The sequence below is a fragment of the Taudactylus pleione genome, unplaced genomic scaffold, assembly GCF_031769625.1.
Source record: "Taudactylus pleione unplaced genomic scaffold, aTauple2 ptg000389l, whole genome shotgun sequence".
NCBI lineage: Eukaryota > Metazoa > Chordata > Amphibia > Anura > Myobatrachidae > Taudactylus > Taudactylus pleione.
The window spans coordinates 689,671-715,099 of NW_028284790.1; positions in this window are offsets into that span (position 1 = coordinate 689,671).

A 25,429-nucleotide genomic window follows, 5' to 3' on the forward strand; every position below is an offset into this window, starting at 1 on the left:
GAGAGATCCCAAGCATCGGAACTCACTGGTAAACACTGATTATAGATCTATCCATATGATGATGCTATTGAACAATAGATGAAAATTAAATCAAGAGTGTGGAGGTGCTCTCTTGTGAGTTGGTAGATTGTATGAACACAAAGCTAAAGGTAACTATTCTTTGGTTTGGGGCACTCAACCTATTTGATTTAAAATATAACTGTTATTGATGTCTTCTTAAAAGAGAACACACATATACTGTATATATATTTACTGTACATGGGTTTAAACTAGCTAGACATAAACATGAATAATGAAATGTCTCAAGAGGAATGGCTGGGAGACAACAGTGATAAAAAGGTGATCCAAGTGATGGTGATTTAAGATTAGGGGAATAGTGAGATTTAGGACATAAATAGTCATAGTATGATCATAGTGTGATACCCCTGGTTCTGAGAGGAGCCAGTGGACATTGCAATATAGGAAGTTGCAGTCAGGTGGAGCCATTACGCGCCAAAACTGAGACAAGTCAGCAACAGGACAGTGTGTTTGAGGTTGCACATATGCAGTTGAGACCGTGAGGTGGCAAGGGTCAGAGTACAGAGGGGTTTGTGCTTCTGCAGGTTTGCTGTGAAAAACAAGAGGCTGGATAAAGCATTATCACTGAATTGGTTATGTGAAAGAAGCCACTAAATAACCGCTGTTGTGCACTGAGAAGCACAAGCTGAGACTGCAAGCCGGAGACAGTGTGTCAGTATTGGGAGCTGCAGTTGAGATCCATGGAGGCTGTGAGTGATTAAAAGAGCTGTAATAGGAAGATGCCCATACAGAGCTGCAGCGCTACAGAGAATTGTTTTAGAATTTGTTGAGGCCTAATTGTCGGTGGTGTGGCCACTTTCCCCATAGAAAAAAAAGACCACTCAGGGACAGATCAGGGAGGCCGCGGACAGTGTGATTGCACCCCCTGGCAGCAATCTCCCTCGTCCCACTGCAGCCCAGCACACAACAGCTTGTGATGGGGTGCTGACAGGCCAGCACCATTGGGGATTTTTCTTTCACCTGCCTGAAGGCAGGTGAAACAAACACCCCGATAAGTGCCATTTTTACGCAGCTGCAATCGCGAAAACACATGGATCTGGGAACTTATCTCGGATCCTCTGTGTTATCGCCCACAACAGAGGAACTTTTCATGTGGTAAAAACTGGGGGTTAGTTGAATTTCCCCCCCAAAATAATTGCGATAAAGTCCCGTTTTTACCACACGAAAAATTATCGTGGGCAATTGATCCCACCTATATATATGTTAGAGGACCTCACAGCAGCTATGTCTTAGGAGAGATGTGGGCTCTATATGTGAAAAAAGAAAAAAGATTAAGAGAAGCCCTCAGAGGTTCTATATTAATACACTAAATAATGTTTAGTATAAAATACAATTTATTACAAAGTGACTAATATATTTAAAAAACAAAACAAAAGAAATGTGATACAAATAAAGACTGCAAACATCAAATATGATACATTCCTTACAGATATAAATTAAATTCCACAGTCACGGCAGAGGGCAATAAATAAACTTATAAGTGTCAGTGTGCATTCTGATACAAAGTTCTCTGAGAGATTAAAAGCATATAAGATGATACACTTGTTGCAGATATAAGGATTTTCTTATAGTGTTCCTCAATCACATCTAAAAGCAAAAGTCAACGTTATTGGATTCATTGTGTAGATTTAGCACCAGATTTCTTGGAAGACCACTTTGTTGCTGACAAATTGGCATTTACTTAGAAGCTTTTTAACTCATAGAAACTAAAATGCACAGCAAGATTACATATATATGAACTTTATAGTGTTATATGGTAGAAATTTTTTAACAGTATTGGGTAGATTCTCTGTTATCACAGAAAACAGCACATTCCAATGTATAGATCGATACAGAAGGAACTGGAGTTTGTAAGTCACCCAATTGCCCAGCCTTTATAGAATTGAGATACTAAATACAGTACACTGTAATCTTGTTAAAATAGAGTTGATCTTACCACTTTATGATCTCCATAAAAGGTCCATAATTGTGTTGAGGTCCTAGTGGCTCTCCCGACCTCTACCAGTCCTAAAAGGATTATGCTGGTAGAGGTCGGGAGAGCCACTAGGACCTCAACACCCAGACCTTTCATGGAGATCATAATGCAGTGAGATCAACTCTAAGGCTGGACAATTGGGTGACTCCCTAACTCCAGTTCCTTCTGTACCTATCTATACGATGGAATTGCGCTGTTTTCTGTGATAATGGAGAATATACCCAATACGGTGAAACAATTTCTACCATACAACACTATAAACCGTTATTACAGAAAACAGCACATTCCAACGTGTAGATACTGTAGGTACAGAAGGAACTAGAGCTTTGCAAGTTTGTCTTTGCAATTATGGTAATGGAGCAGGAGGTGTCACACTTCCTGCATGCATTACTGTTCCAAGCTGCATCCATTGATGCAGCATCGGAACATCTGCGTGATCCTCTGTCGGCTGAGTGACCATGGGATCACAGTCATATGTAAATAACAATCACAGTCATATCTAAATAACAATGATATGCTAGATGCAAAAAAGTTTTAGGATTACAGCAAAACTAGACAGTAACAGTATCCAACGTCCCAATGTGACATACAGTATAAGTAATTAAAATCACCAAAAAAATTGATAATACAAGTATTATTATTAAAAACCTTGTAAAAGTATTCCACATCTAAATGTGAGATTTAAATAATTAAAATCTCAAAAAACTAGTAGTAACAATAATATGTCAGTCTGTTTAGGGTACAGGGTATACAAACAATGATGTATAAAGGTACAGATACATAAAAATTATTTGTAAGACCCTGTAATAATGTCCTGGGAAGATAGCTCCAATCAAAGCAGAATTCCCTGCATAAGGAAGTATCCCCCTTATGTAGGAGCTACTGTAGTTGGTCCCTGACCTCTCCTCTCTTGCATTTACACTTACTGGAAACTGTAATCTTCTCAGCCCTGAAGGCCCTGCAGACTTGGGGCTGTCATGTAAGGTTCATAGGCAGCATAAGGATGGTGTACTTGAAGCGTCATTAGGATGGGGGCCCCTTTAAAATGTTGCTATGGGGAGCACATGCCCGTTTCTTACACCTTAGCTATTTTTGCAACTTTTTTATTGGGGAAAAGATACATGTTTCTTAGGAGTCAATTTATTAAGATATGTGACCCTGAAAATTAGCACTCCATATTGCTGCTTTTCACAGCTTGGTACATAGGGTCAGAACACAGTCCCCATGAAAAATAACAAATGCTGTCTGCAATATTATTTAGCCTAATGCAGAAGATATCTCATATACATTATCTGCTGCATTAGGTGGTTGTTAAATAGCATTTATACCTAAATCCTTAATAAGTAAGCCCCATATGCTTAACCTTGTTTTGCAGAAAACCATAAATAAGGACAAAAAGTAAATTATTAAGGTAAATAATTCTGATGGTCCCCAGACATGTGACATTATGTCACGACGAGTGGGCCAGAACCAGGAAGCTGAGATACCGTTTGCCTGCTCTCTAGGCAGCTAGATGTGGTTTCATGAACCCCTCAAGTTAAATACAGCTACCACTGGGGCAGTGATGATGCCATCCCATTCACCTTGTGCCTTTGCGCCAGCAATGCTTACACACTGCAATTTACTGCCTTGGGGCCTAATTCAGAGACGGACGAGGATCATACAGCCACTGCATCCTTGTATGCAGCTGCTGTGTGATAATATGTTAATGTCACAGGAGGTTGTGCAATAATATGTTAATGCCACAGGAGGTGTCTAATGTAAAGAGAGAGCTCCTGCCAGCTTCTCTGCTCCATTGCTGCATCTGAGGCAAAAAGACAAAAATGTGTTACTGGGCATAGCCTTTATCCCTCTGGGATGGCATCATTTTGGAGCTATTTGCATGTCTGCATGAAATTCTTAACATTTGGGTGGTGGGTATTTCTCTGCATACCTTCCAGGCTCACAGTTGGTTGTCATTAATGGTTTCTGATCCCACCTGAATTTGCTGAACAAGGCGTTATATTAAAGAACGCTTGTTCAGTGTGAGAGATGGATATTATCTACATGCACGAGGAAACTTCAAGTGAAGTTATCCCAGGTGATCTGATGTTGGAGGGAGAACCCTTGGTCTCACAGCCGGACTGGCTCATAAAACTTGCCCTGGAAGCATTGCACAAAATGTGTCAAGATGAAATTAACTTAAACATGCTTAAAAAAGTCTAATCTACTGTATGTTCAAAAGATGCCTTAATAAAAGATTATAACCAGCCAATTACAAGTGACTCACTAGCGCTGATGACCACCATCAACATCATATGCTATTTGGGGGGGATGTGTCAATCCAAATAAAAAGTGGAAAAGTGGAAAACCAATCAGCTTCTAGCTAACATTTATCAAGTACATTGTATAAAATGCTAGTTAAACGCTGATTGGTTGCTATCGGCAACTTATCCAATTGTCCACATCTCCACTCTTTAGAAGGCTTGAAACATCCAACATCCCCCCCATGTGAACAACACCCTTATTGTACTATTGGCATATGTTAGAATACCCCAACCTGCCTCATTTCAATCATCCAGGCACAAGCACAAGTGTGAAATCATGCAAATATGCATGGGCTCATACTATATGTGTGTGTACACTGTTGTGGGCAAACAGAGTGCGAATTTATGCAAAATACACTGCGCCAACTGGCGTCGTACTCACTCTGCATCAGCTCCTAAATGATTGTTGAGTGAGATTATTTTTAATCTTTGTATGATAAATAATCTCTCAGGCCTTCTGTACTTATCACTTGTTTAAAAGATTACATCTGTCATGTATATTTCTATTTCTTGGCTCCAGGCATAAAGAAATGCTGAGTCTGTCACTAAAATGATTAAATAAACTATAATTGTTTATTCACAAGGCATAAAATACAATAGACCCGTGAAACTGCCGGATTCTTCAGCCCGGTCATGTGGAAACTAGGTAGATTGCATGCTATCCATTTTTGACCGCGGAGGGCCTGCTGAATTTTTCTATACTATTTTTTTGCATTCATGTCAGTTTTTTCTTGGTAATTTGAATTCATTATTAATGTATAAACAATTGGAGATTCTTTTATTTTCATTGACTTGACATTTTAATTTACATTTCTAATCAGTGATTTCACGGTCTCCATTAGTGATGCATATAAAATATGGCTGAAATGAAACAAAAGTGTTGTTGTTTTCCTTTATTGTAGTATTTAAATGTTTAGTACATTTTCTGGCTGCAGTAGATCAAATGAAAGTAAATTGACTGTACAGTGTGTTAGATTTGTTAATGTAGTGAAGATCACAAACATGCTAATGGTTTGTTCGACCTGAACGCCTTAATTTAGTCTGCAGCTGATACACGTAAGTAACAAAGATGGAGCTCTTAAAGAGCTGAGAGTGAGTACAGTAGGTCATATAGGCCAAATGCTGTAGGAAGAAGAGAGACCTGCCTACAGCACAAGAGGTACGAGACTGTATAACTGAAAATACTATTTATTTCCCCAAATGTATAGAAAAAGTATGGGTTTATGTGTGTGTGCAGGCCATATTATTTGCTTACTGCACTAAGAAATGATGATACAAAAATGACCATAAATATTTATGACTATATTACATTTTAAATAAATGTAGGTATTTATAGCTATAGAGTTATTTCAACAAAAATGCAAAACACAATACATCTATAAACTGAAAGGGTTATATTTAGAGTGGTGGGTTTTTAAAGCTGATTATTTTCTGCAGTTTTACCCCCAGAAGTTTAAATAAATGGCTATAATAATAAATTAAATATCAAGGTTTTCTTTCAATGTTATTGCTATTTTTATTCCCACATGCTAAACCCAGGAAATGGGAGGCTTTGAGAACCCACCGCTTAGTATATATATATATATATATATATATATATATATATATATATATAGCCCTACGTGTCTGCTGAGGAGTTGCTAGTAAATCATGTGGGCATAGTATATTCACCTTTATGCAGAGAGATATGCACCTTGAGATACGACTGCACCTGTATTATGAGCATGATAAGCTGCTAGTCATCATCATTGGTGTGCACCTGCTCTATAATAGATGCTGGAAAGCTGACCTAAAACAACAACAAATAGTACAACTTAATGTACAGCAGTCCTATACATATTGGTTTTATAATATTGTCTTACATGGTGCCTATAATATTGTCTTACATGGTGCCTATAATATTGTCTTACATGGTGGCTATAATATTGTCTTACATGGTGCCTATAATATTGTCTTACATGGTGCCTATAATATTGTCTTACATGGTGGCTATAATATTGTCTTACATGGTGCCTATAATATTGTCTTACATGGTGCCCATAATATTGTCTTACATGGTGCCTATAATATTGTCTTACATGGTGCCTATAATATTGTCTTACATGGTGCCTATAATATTGTCTTACATGGTGCCTATAATATTGTCTTACATGGTGGCTATAATATTGTCTTACATGGTGCCTATAATATTGTCTTACATGGTGGCTATAATATTGTCTTACATGGTGCCTATAATATTGTCTTACATGGTGCCTATAATATTGTCTTACATGGTGGCTATAATATTGTCTTACATGGTGGCTATAATATTGTCTTACATGGTGCCTATAATATTGTCTTACATGGTGCCTATAATATTGTCTTACATGGTGCCTATAATATTGTCTTACATGGTGCCTATAATATTGTCTTACATGGTGGCTATAATATTGTCTTACATGGTGGCTATAATATTGTCTTACATGGTGGCTATAATATTGTCTTACATGGTGCCTATAATATTGTCTTACATGGTGCCTATAATATTGTCTTACATGGTGGCTATAATATTGTCTTACATGGTGCCTATAATATTGTCTTACATGGTGCCTATAATATTGTCTTACAAGGTGATTAAACTTAAAAATACCCTTTATTATATATAAGCACTTTACATAAAACATTTATACAAAGGGATCTATTTAAAAGAACGGTGGGAGATTCACCCTAATTTGTTTATTTTTTTAATCAAATTTAATGAAATTATACATAAAACAGATTAGTCATAGTTAATATAGTGATTGTGTTTAAATTATTTTAATGAGAGACACTTGTATTGCACAATATGAAACTTATGAATTAATTACTATTACTTTTTCAGATAGTGCTGTTAATTGCTGGGTGGAGCTGGTTAAGTTGGAATGAAGTAAAATACCTGTATGTGTGTGGACATATTAAAGATCAGTAGACCTCTGGCAGATTGATGCTATCTTTGATAAAGCCTTGTCATGTTTTATTCCTCCAATAAACATTAACACTGTGAATTAGTTTGGTAATAACAGAAGGTAACAATTAATTAAATCTAGAAGAGTAACTGGCATCATGATTCAGACTTGTTTAAACTGTGTTATACATTTAAAAGCACATTATGAAGCAATGTAGGTCATGCATTATTCTTCCAGGATGTCTCTTCAAGCGAGACACACACTTTGGCGCATTTATATAAAATGGGAGCGATGTCAGATGTAAAGACGAGGCAGTCTACTAGTGCACATGAATCTGTCAGAGAAGTTTATCCACTGTGAGTTGGTGTAGTGATGAAAATGCTGGCTTCAGACATAAATAAATCCCATGGCAGGGCTGAATCAAGGAAAAGCTTCACAAGCAGCTCGCTGGTCTATCCGTCCATATCTCTCTGCCAGATAAAAGCAGCGCTGTCAGGGATGGCGGGGGTTATACAATCTATACAGTTCACTGTGTGGTGCATTTAATAACTGAGAATCACAATTATAGAGAACTCATATCACAGCAGAAGAAAAAGGAACTCATAGAAGACAAATTTATCAATATGACAAATCTACAGCAAATTAACTCACTTCATTATATTTATTCCATATATAAAGCTATTAAGTCTCAAACTATTTAAAATGAATCCCATCTCTCATAATGGTGTATTTTGGAAATTAAACTAGAACAATATTGTTATATTTGGAAGCTACTGACCGTTTTGCTTTCAACATTATGTACTGTAATAACTACAGATGTGTTCAGCTAGTTTGTTGCTCATAGCACGCCATTTAGGCCTCTGTGTCGTGCCATGGAATGTTACGTGATGGCTGGACTTTGGCGTACTGTGGTATTCTTCAACGAAAGATTCGCTACGGCATGTAACACAGTGCTTAACCGCTGGGTGGCGAGTGCTCAACTGTTGTAATTTGTACTGAATACCATACTGTTAAATTGGATGGATATCCCATTCGCGCAATATATTTGCATATTGCATGTTCGCACAACTAATCTTTTTAATATCACATAAGCTCTTAGAACGGGATGCAAATCAGTACACATACTGTACATAACTGTACAGTAGTGTAATTGTCGTGTTCTTATGATGGTATAACCGATACTCTACATTAATGAGACGCACGCACAGCTTTCAATGAGATGGGATGAATTATTCTCTAATGGTGGGGTACTGTGTGTACAGGAAATATCATAAATGCTGATTCGATCGAATATGTGTTTTCTCCTAGTAGTGACATGAACTGAATCTAATAGGTCCGTTCATACATTGTCCAAGTTATCCAGGAACCTTTCATAGCTTGAGAATGGTGATGGTATTAGAAATGGTATCACCACTCTGCTAAATCAACAGTTGGTTTCCCAAAGTGTTAAATCTCAATATTACTGAATCACGTCTACCGACTTCTCTATTTTCTATATATCCCATTACTGATTACCAAAATGTTACAATACTGTATCAGCAATGAAGAGCTAAAAATATCCCACTGCTGAAAACCAGAGACACGTGTCACCTGTGTAATGCCAGATGTGTCTATAAATAGACTATATACAGATGTGTCCTCGCACATCTTTGCTGCAGTTGTGCCAAATAGCCCCTCTCGGTGCACCAGGTCCTCTGAGACTTGGCTAGCGCCGGGCCTCTTTCATGTTTTTTTATCAAAAATATGTCTGATTTCCAATAAAATGTTATTAGGACACACGAGGAGATTATGCAAATTAATTTGATATGCAAAGTTTGTATATCTGTGTGCGGCTGAGTCTCTGAATCAGCATGCAAAGTGCTAAGATGCTGTGGCCACAGCTTATTTACACAACAAGTTCCATTCACAAACGCAGTCGTACACAGATATACTGTAGTGTCGCATATCAAATTAATCTGCACAGTCTCCTGCTGTGTCGTAGTCGCATCAAATGTTGATTTAGATGCATTTTTGATAAAAGAAAACCTGACACAAGTAGAGTTGCCTGGGACCTGGTGGCGCACTCATGCCAGGCATGTCACGCTGCTTGGTGTATTGAGGATAGATGTAGGAGAACACATCTGTATTTGTCATTTGTTCGCTATTGTTTTGTCCTTTGATTCTGATTAATGTGCTAATTATAAAGGCACAAATTAAACATGCTTCATTTCAAAGTTTGCAATAAATCTGTCTGTAAAGGACTATGGCGTTCATCTATGAATTATTGTTTAGGCAGTAGCATCACTGAGAGGGTGCGGGTTGCACCGGGTGACACCAAAATGCCAGCTCCTCCTCAGTGACTATGAGCCTGGCACTGTACTATGATGTTATTGTGCAGTGCCCATCTCCCAACCACTAAGGAGGAGCCGGCAGTGCGGGGAGAGTCTCTGGGGGCAGTCTGGCATCTCTGGGAGTGCTGGGCATGCCCCCAGAGTAATGAAACGAGGGTATTCTGTAAGTCCACTCCCCTTGCATGAGATGTCATGCCCCCTTTTCAGATGCGTAGGGAGTCTATTGGCCACACTGGGTGTCACCGATCTCAGTGCCTACACTGGGTTTTAGACCCGATAATTAGAATCTCTTGTTGCCAATAAGAAATTCTCTACTATACAGATGTATAAAAAATCATATCCAGGAATAGGGGCTCCAGTCTTATCAGTAATCACTATACTTTATGTTGTGCAACTACTGCGCATGTGTGGTCATTAGGCAGTGCATGCGCGAGTGGTTATTACATCCAAATCCCTCTCCCAGTAAATTATGCGTTACGCCTATAGGCTACAATGGCTAACCCCATATTAAGATGGCGATAACTAATCCGGCCAAGCTCCGAAATGCGAGGCATTCCAGAGCTTGAAAATATCAGAATATAGTAGCCCCCATAGAAAGCTATGAGCGTTGCTATTGCAATCTGAAACCGGGAAACCACAGCAAATATCTATGATATCTCCAATATCTGCCATGGACCCCCTGTAATACATACATCAGATACTTACATTTTGCTGGTACCCCCAAAAAACATCTGGATTTCCCACAAAATTTCTTTAATAAATATGTCTCAATTTACTGATGATCTTAAACATAATATGGCTTTTCAATAAGAGATCAAATTATTTTGGGGATGATTATGTGTAGTAAGAAGAACAAAATGGAAAATGTGCTATCTGCACAAGAATTAGGTCATTTCAGCAAAAGCCTGCTACTCCCATTACCATACCTGCCAAGCTGCATCATTTCCTAATATGGCTGCTTATTTCCAAGAGTTCTGCAAAGTCCAGAACAACTTTATGCACAAACAGCCAACATGCACGACATGAGCCAACACATGTGTAAGAGCCATGCATCCTCACTATACACTCCAAATAGAATAGGCAATTCTTTACACTGCATCTGCAAATAACCACTGCAATTAATACATTAACAGTTGTGGTCAGAGAATTTAGCTCCAATATAGCCTCATCAACTGACCAAATGCAACATTTACTGTTTTATTGCCTGGATCATCCAGTTCAACAATCCAAACAAGCACACACAATACATCAATTATTTATTTATTTATTAACAGTTTCTTATATAGCGCGCAAATTTCGTTGCGCTTTACAATTTGAATCAAGATTAACATTATACTGGGTTGTAAAAGACATACATACATGACATACATAAGGGTAAGAGGGCCCTGCTCACAAGCTTACAATCTATAGGAAAATAGGTGTTGATACACAAGGAGAGGTGCTATTGCAAATAGGTCCAGCCCAATTGCAGATATTCTTGGTGGGCTGTATAATCCAATCACACTGGAAAGTTGGCCTAGGGTTAGGAGGATGTTCAATTGAAGAAAGAGAAGATGTGATAGGTGTTTACTATAAGAAGAGAGTTAGCTAGGGAGCTATAAAAGGTTAGGTGGGCGGTCCTGGAATCTGATAAGCTTGTCTAAAGAGGTGAGTTTTCAGAGAACGCTTGAATGTTTGGAAACTAGTGGAAAGTCTTATTGTGCATGGGAGGGCATTCCACAGGGTGGGTGCAGCCCGAAAAAAAGTCCTGTAACCGTGCATGGGAACAAGTAATGCGCGGGGATGAGAGACGCAGATCTTGTGCAGAACGGAGATGTCGGGTTGGAAGATATTTTGAGATAAGTGAAGAGATGTATGTTGGTGTGGTTTGGTTAATAGCTTTATGTGTGAGTGTAAGTATTTTAAATTGAATACGGTAGAAGACCGGCAGCCAATGGAGGGACTGACAGAGTGGATCAGCAGACACTGAACGTTTGGTGAGAAAGATCAACCTCGCAGCTGCATTCAAAATGGATTGTAGTGGGGAGAGCCTGTTTTTGGGAAGACCAATAAGGAGACTATTGCAATAGTCAATGCGGGAAATTATGAGTGCGTGTATAAGAGTTTTTGCAGTGTCTCGAGTAAGATATGATCAAATTTTGGCTATGTTTCTTAGATGTATGTAACAGGATTTGAATCAACATTAACATTAAACTGGGTTGTAAAAGACATACATACATACATACATACATGACATACATACATTATGGTAAGAGGGCCCTGCTCGCAAGCTTACAATCTATAGACCAACAACTCCGCCTAGGTGCAGCGTGCGGACCAGGATAGCTACAGAAGAGGACACTGCATAAAGAAAGAACATTTAGTGCACATTTTAAGCATATTGTGTAACCATTGTTGCTATGAAACATGTGAAATAATGTAGGAACTGATAGTAAAACAAAGTAGTTTGTGCTGAGGTCACCTTGGTCTCAATGGTGTATATGAGAAACCCTTTGGGACATAGTCAGCCATTTAGCTGCCTGATCTACCTAGGCCACTGCTGAGTGAAGCTGATTTCCTTGTTATTTTCTTCTCCATCCTCTATTACTAATGCATCACAGCTAACGAAATAGGAAAGGTCACATTAATCAATTGTTCTTCTGCTTACAGAGCCCAGGGAAGGATAGTGACATTTGAAGAGTAATCTGCTTCTTTCTAATAAAGTAGTACAACAAGGTGAGTTATATCATTTCTATTTGCTTCTTTCCTAAACTGCTGCAGCGTACCGTACTAGACTCTATCTCAGAGGTTCCTGGCAGAGGCTTTCTACACAAACACTGTTTGCATTAGAGTATTTCCGAACAGTATACATTTTTAAACCGGTGAACCTTGTCCTCATTGTTCAGAAACGTAATAATTGTAAAAGCCTTCACAACACAGTGCACAGAATTACGAATTGGTTCTAAAACTTCAAACCTAGCAATTTTGAGTCTGATTCAGAGGAGGAAGCAAAGCAAAAAAAAAAAAGGAAGGAGCAACTTTGCACCTGGACAAAACATGTTTGATTTTAGGTAGGGATGTGCAGGCTTGGATAGGTTCGAGCATGCACGCCGAGTTCGGATTTTTCCCTCCAAAAAAACGGAACTCAGAAAGAGGCAAAACGTCATCTTGCATGGACAAACATCATCATTCTTGGACTTTGTCCAGGAATGATGATGTTTGTCCATGCAAGATGACGTTTTGCCTCTTTCTGAGTTCTGTTTTTTTGGAGGGAAAAATCCGAACTCGGCATGCAAACTCGAACCTATCCGAGCCTGCATATCCCTAATTTTAGGGAGTGCTGCCAGGAAAAAGAACAATCCCAGTGCCTCCAGTCCTGGTCACATCGCAAAGAAAGCAATGTGGCTTGGCAGATATTGACTCACTCCTGAAGCGACAAAGGTTTCAAAACATTTTGTTTCTTCATGTCTTTAAGTGTCCAAGAAACAGAAACGAATATCAGGTCATGTGGAGGCAATGTTAGGTATGGTTCTGCTTTCTTATAAATTAGTAAAATAGCTCAATACTCCACCAAGGTTTTTGTGTAATAGTCTGCCAAAGTTTACCTTGGCTTGTTTTGACTAGAGGGCAGATGTTAATTTTATTGTGTCGTCAGTGGTGAAAGACCTGTCATTGTCCACAATTCCACTCCAGACAGCAATTTACATTAGAGATGAGCAGTCAGGTTTTGACTCAGTTCTTTTTGCCAACGTGGCGCAAGTTCAGGTTAGATTGGATTGGTTATCCAAAACAAGCAAGAACTGGATTGCCAGTATGATGCTGTTTTTGAGATCCGAACATAACCGAGTAAAACTCTGTATAACCGAACCACTCATCTATAATATGCAATGATTGATGAGGCAATGGTCTATTATCAAACTACACAGTTGATTTTATTATTTGGAAATCTTCATATGGAGACCATCCCTCTTCATATGATACCAACTGCTATAAATAAAATTATTACTGGCCTGCATGGTTACGCCTACTCTCACCCATCTGTGACTGACACAGCACTTACATTATCTCCTTGGATTCCCAGTGTCATAAAAAATGTCTGCAAAAAGTGTCTCTCATATGTCAAACTAACATGTCTGTTAATTACTTACTGCCTCCTCAGTACCAATATTTCCTTGATTTATTTAGTAAACAAAGAGCTGAGCATCTTCCTCCCCATTGGCTATGGGATTCCCCATCTATTTAATATTTGGAAAAGTACCTCTTTTTGGCCTACTGTAGTTTTCCCATTATCCTAGCCAGAAACTAGACCAATGATGAGCACTAAAGAGGATAATATGGATTAAGGGTTTATAGGGAAGCCTCATTCACCTGAAGTGGCAGGATTCTTTTTTTTGTCAAGAAAAAGGACGGTGGTTATGACTTTGCATTGACTACCATGAGCTAAGTGCCATTACCATCAAAGATTGATACACTGGGCCTGATTCTGACCCGGTCGCTAGATGCGGCCGCTCGCTCCCTGCATATGTAAATTCATCTAAGTGACGTCAAGGCAGTGAAAAAAGTGATCGCTTGCCAAGACATAGTGGGCGTGCTTATGTCTTGGTGTGCGATCAATTTGTGTTTCCAGATGCCCACCAGCCTGTCTTTAGCCACCCACTAGCGTACGTCATCTCCAGGAAGTATATACAACCATCGGTATATCGGGAACCATTGGATCTTACTGCAGTGCTTGCGGTTGACTGTACCCTACCGCTAACACTGCAAGCAGTTCAGTGTAACAGTCAACCAGGTAATGTGTACTGTGATGCTGCCTGTTAATTATGCATGTCTCGAAACGGTGTTGAAACAGTATGGCACGCCTGCCCCTGTTACCACCAACAAATGGCCTCTCCTGTCACTCATTCCAGAGGGCTGTCTTTGCAGGGCAAGCGAGTACATTCCAATCGCTCATACTAGTTTGCGCACGCGCACTTGGAACTACACGCATCCGCACATTAGCGAACATCATCTGCAACCAGCGGCCACTTGCTAGCGAGCAGGTCTGGATTAGGCCCTCTGTCTCATTGAACACTTTGAGGAGAGGAGCTTGCAAAACTAGATATGTGAGCTACATTTTAACTGTATTCCAATATAGATGAGCTGGCAAGGTGAAGACCAGTCTTAATAACCGGGATGGTCATTATGAATATCTGGTCATGCCACTCGCTCTCAGTAATGCCTGAGGAATATTAACAAAAATTCATGGGTAAAATTTTGTTCTCCAACAATATGTGGTCATATACAGTATATTTAAGACATTCTCATTTTCTTCCAAAGCCTTTCTAACTCATCAGGAAGCAATGTTTTGTGTTTGGGGTAATCATTTGTTCTGCAAGCTTAAAAAATGTGTCTTTGGACAATTAGATGTCTTTTTTAGGCTGCATTATCTCAGGTTCAGGGTCATGAATAGAACCAGACAAGTTTTTTCACTATCATGAAATGGCTTCAACTGTCAAGACTCAAAGTTACCCAGGAAGCTAACTATTAACATAGTTTATTAAAGATTAATCTACAATTGGGCATGCATTATTGCCATGACTAGGAAGATTCAAACCATTAAAACCTGATGCCAAGAGGCTATTAACACCACCAACAACTTTAACATGATTTTCTCGTCTTGCCCAATACTCATACAGCCAGATAAAGATTCTATTTTTTATGCAAATTCTATTCACACAACTTTTAAACTGCAGGAAAAAAACTAATAAATCATAGACAAAGATCTCCTTAACACTATATTCAAATGGCTCAGCCATTAAATATCCCAACTGAAATCAAATATTGCAGAGTATTAGCTCTCATACCCCCAACTCCAGCATTCCCATTCTTGCTTCTGTTTATTGTACAGTAGATAGACTTCATAGTGTTTGATAATTTGGTACCTTGTCTGTGATTCCTGCTTATGACCCTTGGCTATTTCTAACAATCCTCCTGGTTTCTCTTTTTGTCATATCACAAAACAGTTCTGTGTATTTATTCTTGACCAGTCTGCAACACTCTAGTATTTTTAACAATAACAGCCTGGGCAAGGAGATGCAACCTTCATATCAGGCAATGAAAAAGCCAGAATTTCCTTGACTCTGCACCAATGTCCCAGGTAGTCTCAATCTGAGTAGGTAGTATAAAATCCAGTTATCATTGTTTCTGTTACAAAAGGAATTGAGAGAAGCCACATGGTGAAGTTGTCATGGAATTGAAAAACTGTTCAGAGAGGGTGATAGATGGAGATGAAATATAATGTTATAGGTTTTCAAAGGAGAGAAGTAGATGGAGGGTTCTAGGGGAATGACAACCAGCCAGAGGACAGTAGTACATCTACTCCACTACATTGTTTTTGTTCACCTGGTAAGTCAGTTTGGATGTAGGAAAAATCCACATCAAATAGAGCAACAGTGGAAAGAGTATCAGAGGGAGGAAGTCAGATTTTAGTAAGGGCAAGGAAACTGAAGGAATGACAAATGGATACAGTACAGTACAGTCATGGATTGATTTGAGTTATTTTGCAGATATATTTAGAATTCCAGCATGCACAAAAAAGGTGGTGGGAAAGTGCTGGTATAAAAATAAGGTTAGAAGAGGTGGACATAAGTGATGGTTGGGCAATTTTTTGGCAGAAGAAAGAATGTGAGAAGTTATTGGAGATTGTGTGGAGTTGGGAGGAAATATCACCTGCAACCATGAGGAAGAAGTGGTGGAGAAAGAGGACCAGAGTAGTTAGAGTTACTGAAGGCTAGGCACTTGAGGGTGTATGGAAAAAAGCATTTGACTTCAACACTTATGACGCCATATGGCTGGGGCAGTGACTCCTTCTGAACTTTCTATAATCATGGTTTCTGTGGCTGAGGCTCTGCGTTTGAGAACACAGCCATGTTCACCGACATCCCCGTGATACTCCTACAACACACCTATGAGATGGCCTATTTTTGTGATCACTGCAAGCCACCTCCCATTCACCACCCAGGAAAGCCCATGGCTTTTAACCAGCAGCTCAAATGGGAACAAACACTTATGCAACAGAGATCTCTGAGTACACTATTAATACCTAATGATCTATACACCCTAAATGTCACTAATTAGCATTATAAGTCGCACAAAAAATAATTGCTTTCCAGACTTTGATTGTGGTTCCAAAGCACAAAAATATATTATTCACTAAAAATCATATAGTTACACGCTGTGATCTAAATACAATTAGCGCAAACAAAATATACAATCACTAGGTACAGTCGAATACATACGCATGCGCTCTGGATCCAGATTTCTGGCATCAAAGGTGAAGCCTCCGTCAATGGAAAGAAAATGATGACTATCAGATTCAGAGTGCCTGCTTATGTACCCTTACAGAGATAGGCAATACAATAGAACAAGTTGACATAATCCCATTGGTTCTTCTTACTGGTTCTTCTGTTATGATACAGTTCATAGGTCAGTTTGTATTGTAATAGTAACATTACATTACAGAGTACATTTCAATGCCTAACTCTCTATGATCCATAACTTGCAGACGCATGTTGTGATTTCCTCGCCGATGGAACCGGAAGTCTGCAAATAAACAGTGGTTTAGAATAGCACTAAACACGGTCTGCTTATCATGTACTAAACCTGAGATCTTAAATACAGTCACTTCATTACATAATTAATAATAAATAAATAAAACCTTGAATATAATAACCTTAATGCTAGGGAACCTTTCTATGTAAGTGTGCAATGTATAAGTGTAAGGATATTAAGAAAAGAAGCTAGTTAGCGTTGTTCGTCTACGTGTTTGTGGAGTACACCGTGGTATGTTTTGCAGGATTGTTCATATTTATGTTTTAGTAAATTTATGTATTTATATAATGTGGACTTTTAACCTTGTTCTATTGCATGGGAATCGCACGACGCTAAATAACAATATCGCCGTATGTACTGATATTGTGTGAGATTCGCTAAAATGGCGTTGAGCGGCCATTCGCAAAATGGTGTCTTGTTGCCATTCGCAAAATGACATCTTGCAGATTTTAATTTTAACAGATTCTGTCTCAGCCAATTATCCAGCTTCGTCTGTCCACCCTTTGATAGCAAACAACACACAATATTCATATTGTTACTACTAGCCACCGTCATAATTAACAATTACTGTACTGGGTTTGGTCAGATACCACCCTTGTGACTGTATTGCTCCATCTCCCAACACCACTCCATCGATATCACCATCAGCTGCCCTCTTCGTCCTCTGTCCTCCATCACAGAAACCAGAGATCCTGAAACAAGCCAGGATAATGAGAACTCTGGGGGAAAACACAAAGATAACCACAGCAGACCACTCCATTGCTGAAAACAATGATCTACAAATTTCTTTAGCTCAGGTATCTCACTTTAACCTTTAACTCTCCAGGAACAGACTTGCAATTGACAGGTCTATGATATCTGCCTTGATTCCGCCTTGTCTCTCCACCGGTTGGTTGACCTTCTTACAGTGAGTGGGATGGACCCAGGTATCTCTCTCTGCCACTTTCAAGGAAGTTGTACTTGTCAGCAACACCTGATACGGACCTTCCCACCGATCTGTCAAACAACCTGAATGCAAGATATTTCTGATCATAACAAATTCTCCAGGTTCAACATCATAGCAGTTTGTTTCAGGCATATAATGTGACAACAATTTCAGTTTCTGCTATTACTGCTTTAACTGTTTACTCATTGTTAGAAGATACCTTACAGTAACCTCATTGTTACTTTTCAAATCTTCCTGTGGACTAATAATCAAATGAGGTTGTCTACCAAACAGTATTTCAAAGGGGGACAGATTGAGAGGGGGTCTAGTAGTTGTCCTGATACTGTGGAGGACTAGTGGAAGTGCTTCTGGCCAACCCAGTTTCTGCCATGATCTTACTTAGTTTATTTTTAATAGTACCATTCATCCTCTCCACCTTGGCACTAGCTTTGCGGTTGGTAGGGGGTGTGAAGTCTACTATTAATACCCATCAACTTACACATGTTTTGGAAGACATCACCTGTGAAATGAGTACCCCTATCACTCTCAATAATTCTAGGGATACCGTATCTGCATACAAACTCCTGAACTATTTTCTTAGCAGTAAACGCAGCAGTATTAGTAGCAGCTGGGTATGCCTCACCCAATTAGAAAACACATCAGTGCACACTAATACATACTTGATATTTCTGCAGGGTGGTAATTGGATGAAATCAATTTGTATTGCCTGAAAAGGTTCGTTGGTTGGAGGAATGTGGGATGGCTCGGTAGGGATTGTTTTCCCAATGTTTTTCCTCAAGCAGGTCAAACAGGACATTGCTCTCTTTTCCGCTTGGGAAGAAAAACCTAGTGCACACCAGTATGCTCTCACCAATTTGCACATACCTTGCTTTCCCAGGTGAGTCAGACCGTACACTGCCTCAGCCAGGCTTGGGTAGTATGCCTTGGGAGCCACTGGCTTACCTTGTCCATCTCTCCAGAGTCCAGAGGACTCTTGCCCACATCCCTTGGACCTCCAGACTGCCTTTTCCTGAATGGAACACACATTTTGCATCTCAATTAATTTGAAACATCATTTGGTTAATTGGCATTTTCACTTTTAACCCTGCTGCCCATTTGGCAGCTTCATCTGCCCTGTTATTGCCCAGTGACACCAGATCATCCTCACATGTATGAGCTTTACACTTAATTACGGCAACTGCCTTAGGCTATTGGATCGCTGTCAGTAGTCCTTTTATATGTTTTGAGCATGCAACTGGTGTGCCTGTTGCTGTCATAAAATTTCTCAGATGCCATAGAGCACCAAAATCATTTACTACCCTGAAGGTGTACCTAGAGTCACTGTAGATATTAGCAGATGTGTCTTTTGCTAATTCACACTCTCTCCACACTCCGCCACTTGGGCCGAGTGAGGTGGACCAAGAGGTTCAGCTTCTATGATGTCTTCGTCATTTACAACAGCATAACCTGTACATAACTCTCCAGTGTCAATCTGCCTATGACAACTCCCATCCATGTAAAATGTCACATCTACATTTTCTAAAGGTGCATCCTGTATGTCAGGTCTTGCAGTAAAGGTCTGATTCAGATATTCCATACAATCATGTGCATCAACATACCTGCAGAACTCAACTTCCATCAGTGACTCACCTCTCTCCACCCTTTGTGCATCCTGAGGCACATATGGCAGACCCATCATTGCAGGAACAGGGAGTCTAACCTCAAATTTGTCAGCATATATTGACCATCTACTACAACCTCTTGTAACTAAAACAAAGGTACATCTTAAAGACACAATGGACACCATTACAAAGATTCAACAAATTAATTCATTGTGAACAATATTTTTTTCTTTTTTGATGGAAACTACTTCCTTCAACAACGTGGGACTGCAATGGGCACAAGATTCACTCCCAGTTATGCCAATTTGTTCATGGCATACTGGGAGCTGAATGAAATTTATGCAAAAGAAAGCCACCAGAATAATCTTATAACATGGAATCGATACATTGATGATATTCTATATATTTGGAAAGGCCCAGAAGAAACTTTAAATCAATTTTGCGAACAGATCATCATTAATAATCAAAACATTCAACTAACATTTCACAAAAGTAAGACTGAATTTAATTTCCTGGATCTATCCATATACATCAAAGAAAATAGCATCAACACCAAAACCTTCCACAAATCAACAAATGCCTACAACTATATCCCTCAAAACAGCGAACACCATCAAAACTGGCTAAAAAGCATCCCCAAAGGACAATTCACCAGAATCAGGAGAAATTGTAGTGATGACAATGTCTGTAAAACACAGATAAAATTTGTGAAGAAGGGATACAAAGAACAGGACTTAGAAATAATTGCAAATAATGTTCTACAAACAGAAAGAATGGACTTTCTGAAGACCAAATCACCAATAACTGTACAATCACATAAATTCAAATGGTCATTTATCACTAGATATGATTCAAACCACAGGGAGATGAAATCCATCATCAAGAAACATTGGCATATTCTAAAAGAAGATCCTGTCTTGAAAAATATTATTGCGACCAAGCCTCAATTTATCTACAAAAGAGCAGCTAATCTTAAAAATCACCTGGTAAGGAGTGCTTTGGAAGAAAAATCCACAAACCAAATTCGGACAAAGAGATTTCATTGGTGTGGAATATGCACTGGTTGCAAACAAATTTAAAGCTCCACCTCCAAATACGTCGAAACAGAGGTCAATAATGTAAAGATCAAAATTGATGACTTAATACCTGCAATTCAACGAATGTAATATATCTCATTGTTTGTTCATGCAACAAAGTATACATCGGAAGAACAACAAGAGCCCTCAAAGTGCGACTAGGAGAACATCTCCGGGACATTAAAAAAGGGGTAACTACCCATAGTTTGTCTGACCATTTTGGGATTCATCACCAAAGTTCATCATATCACATTAAGTATTTCTTAGGGCTCAAACAAATTAAACCTACTTGGCGCTACAGAAATGTTGAAAAAATTCTAACACAGACAGAAATGAAAACCATTTTCAACTTACGCACTTTAGCACCCAAAGGCCTTAATGCAGACTTTGAAGTGAAATGGTTTTAATAGACAGGATGTTTTTGTGTGAGGAAGCATTATTCCATTTTCTCACCTTCTACCCCCCTTATTTTTTCCCTTTTGCATCTTACCATCCTCCAGTCCCTGGAAGCCACCTATAAAGATAACCCATCTCTCAAGAAAAGAGAACCATAATCCAATTGTTTTCATCTACGAGCACCCATCAAGCAACAGTTGTAAAGTAAAGATCTGCCCACCATTTTTCATGAAATAGTCCCAGGATCATCATGGATTATAAGACCACTTCAAAATGGCCATTGTCCACCACCAAGAAAGAAGATTAACAACAGTATAAATCATTTTTCACAAATTATCTTCTCAAACCATCTTCTCCAAAATTGCCACCATTTCAAGAAACCAAGCGGATTAAAGAGAGAAAACATATGCTAGACATCTCCCCCAAAATGGCATTTTCAACCCTTCCTGTTGAAAGAATGGGAAGAGAGGAAAAAAAATATATATTTTTTTAAAACATCATTTCCGGTTCCATGACATCACTTGCAGTTTTGGCAATCCGGAAAACCGGAAGGGAGTGTTTTTAAGCTCCAAAAATGCCCACCACACCCTGGAGCCAGCTATAAAAAGCCAGCAAACACAGAGGTACACAGCAGCATTGAGGAAGAGACCACAAGTCTCAAAACGCGTTGGCTATCTACACCAGTGTCATCTCCTGGACCAGAAGGACAACAAACAGAGATCCCCGGACAATTTGGGTACAAACCAGTGGAGCCATTGCAGGGCCACCCAGAATCCCTGCAAACCAACACCCGCTGGCTCCCCACCTCTCCTCTGGTACGACTTTACTTAAATACTTCATGTTATCAAATTTCATCTTTTTACTGAAAATTTTAATATATACTTACCCATCCTGTGGGATATTTTTATACTATCACCAATCCCAAGGAATACTCTGGACATTCCCCTTGTCCATCCCACTAACCCATCCAGCTTCAATCCACATGCTGGTAAATCTGGTTGGATCTACTCGCTTTGTCGGGGCATTTGCCTATCATTCCCAACCCCATGAATACTTGGACCTAACCCATAATCTTTGAGATCCCCCTCATTCATGATTTTGTATGTTCAATGTCTCATGTTTTCATACATCTTCATGTGTTTTTTATTATCACATGTTTTCTATTATAATGAATAAATGTCAAATTTGTTTCATTTAAAACTGAATACCTCTCATATGTTCTCATATGGTTTAGAACTGATTAGTGCCTACAGTAGGTAAGACCCATTTTTTTACATATGGTAAATATGTTGCTGGATTTAACGTACTGCACCGCTTAATGGTGATGTTTGCAGGTGCTATTAGGGCTAGTTCCCATGTCTGGTTTGGGCAGAATTTAGCAAAGCAGATACAGCATGGGGTGTATAGACAATCATATAATGGCCTAATACCTAATACCACATCCTCACTCTTACTGACCAATAGAACACTTCTTAAACATGTTGGGAGTGATCTTGCCACAGTGTCCAATTGTGCACTGTAGTATGCTATGGGCCTACTGGCATAACCATGTTTTTGTGTGAGGACACCTGCTGTGCAACCATTAACTTACGGTATGTACAGTACAAATGAAAAGATTTTTCATAATCAGGTATTCCCAATGCAGGTGCTCTTGTCAGACTATCCTTAAGGTTAAGGAAACCTGCTCTGTTTCCTCTGTGTGTATGACACAATCGGGCTTTGAGGAAGAGACTAAGGCCCTCATTCATAGTCGGTCGTAAGCGGCCGCTTGGTCATACACCTAATGACCGTGAAACTGAAAAAGAAAGCAATCGCATGGCCAGTCGGTTGGAACCAAAGTGACGCCCATACATGAACAATGCACCTCCTCTAGCTAGCGAGTGATAGCAGCTAGCGATTGAGTCAATCGTTGTCAGTCATTGTCAGTCGCTGTATGCTAATTTTGTTCTGATGGTTGCGGCCGCTTGTGTTGTGTGCAAATTACACCAAAAATGAACAAAAAAACGCATAGATTAAGCCATCCCCATGAAATATATTTATTCTTATTATTGTGTGTGTTCTTTCCTGCATATGGGGCCTTCACCCTTTGCTGAGAGATGCATAATCATGTGTTACCATGTAAATTGGCAGCGTGAACTCACTCTACGAGTCCCAAACTATTAATACCTAATGATCTATACATCCTAAATGTCGCTATTTAGCGTTATAAGTTCAACAAGAAATAATTGCTTTCCAGACTTTGATTGTGGTTCCAAAGCACAAAAATATATTATTCACCAAAAATCATATAGTTACTCGCTGTGATCTAAATACAATTAGCGCAAACAAATTATACAATCACTAAGTACAGTTGAATACATACGCATGTGCTCTGGATCCAGATTTCTGTAATCAAAGGTGAAGCCTCCATCAATAGAAAGAAAATGATGACTATCAGATTCAGAGTGCCTGCTTATGTACCCTTACAGAGATAGGCAATACAATAGAACAAGTTTACATAATCCTATTGGTTCTTCTTACTGGTTCTTCTGTTATGAACCAGTTCATAGGTCAGTTTGTATTGTAATAGTAACATTACATTACAGAGTACATTTCAATGCCTAACTCTCTATGATCCATAACTTGCAGATGCATGTTGCGATTTCCTCGCCGATGGAACCGGAAGTCTGCAAATAAACAGTGGTTTAGAATAGCACCAAACACGGTCTGCTTATCATGTACTAAACCTGAGATCTTAAATACAATCACTTCATTACATAATTAATAATAAATAAAATCTTGAATATTAACCTTAATGCTAGGGAACCTTTCTATGTAAGTTTGCAATGTGCAAGTGTAAGGATATTAAGAAAATACACTAGTTAGCGTTGTGCATCTACGTGTTTGTGGAGTACACCGTGGTACGTGTTTGCAGGATTGTTCATATTATATGTTTTAGTAATGTATGTATTTATATAATGAGGACTTTTAACCTTGTTCTATTGCGTGGGAATTGCATGATGCTAAATAATAACATCGCCTTATGTACTGATATTGTGTGAGATTCGCTAAAATGGTGTTGAGCGGCCATTCGCAAAATTATGTCTTGTTGCCATTCGCAAAATGGCATCTTGCAGATTTTAATTTTAACAGATTCTTTCTCAGCCAATTATCCGGCTTTGACAACACTCAGTCATACCTATGCGCCTTAGTGGTTTCCAGGATTTTTTGAGCATACGTAGTAACAAAAGATTTATCAACTGCACAAACATTTGACACTGCGTCTATCTTTTAGTCTTACCATGAGTTCCTTCTGCTATTAACCTTACTGTTCTCACCTTTCTTTTTTTTAATTTCATAAATGTATTCTAAAGAATATTTTATCACCTGATAATTTTACCAGGACTCTCCTCATCACATTAAGGAGGACAGTGAGCTGTAGTTTTTTTCACCCACACTCTTAACACATTTTAATAATCACAAATGAATCACTGAACTCATTACCAAGGACCTCTGTTCTCGTAGCAGCAAGATGCAAGCAGTCACTTTCAAAAAAATTTTTAGCCTTCAAATCTCTGCTACCATGATTGACAAATCTAATCCTACATACATTTTTTGTAACCAATGGCATACTGTAAATCATTCTTTTTTCATTCATCTTGTGAATAGGAAATGCTTCTGAGACATGCTGATGATGATGCTGCCTGCCCAAGCTGATGATGATGCTGCCTGCCCAAGCTGATGATGATGCTGCCTGCCCAAGCTGATGATGGTGCTGCCTGCCCAAGCTGATGATGATGCTGCCTGCCCAAGCTGATGATGATGCTGCCTGCCCAAGCTGATGGTGATGCTGCCTGCCCAAGCTGATGGTGATGCTGCCTGTCCAAGCTGATGGTGATGCTGCCTGCCCAAGCTGATGATGATGCTGCCTCCCCAAGCTGATGATGATGCTGCCTGCCCAAGCTGATGATGAGGTTGCCTGCCCAAGGTCCTCTTCTAACAGAGAGATATCTCTCTGACCTGTTAGATCAGTAGTACCAACTTACAATATTTACCTTTGCAATTGATTCACTGATTCAATAATCTTCACAAGATATCTAGGCAGTCGTACTGTTGACAAAAACAAGTGCCAATTGATACATTGATGTCTTCTTAGAATGCACGGAACATGAAAGGCATCTCTGTTTCTTCTGTAGGAGATACACTGTACAATTGGTGGGTATATATACTCCATTTATAGTTTGTGTGC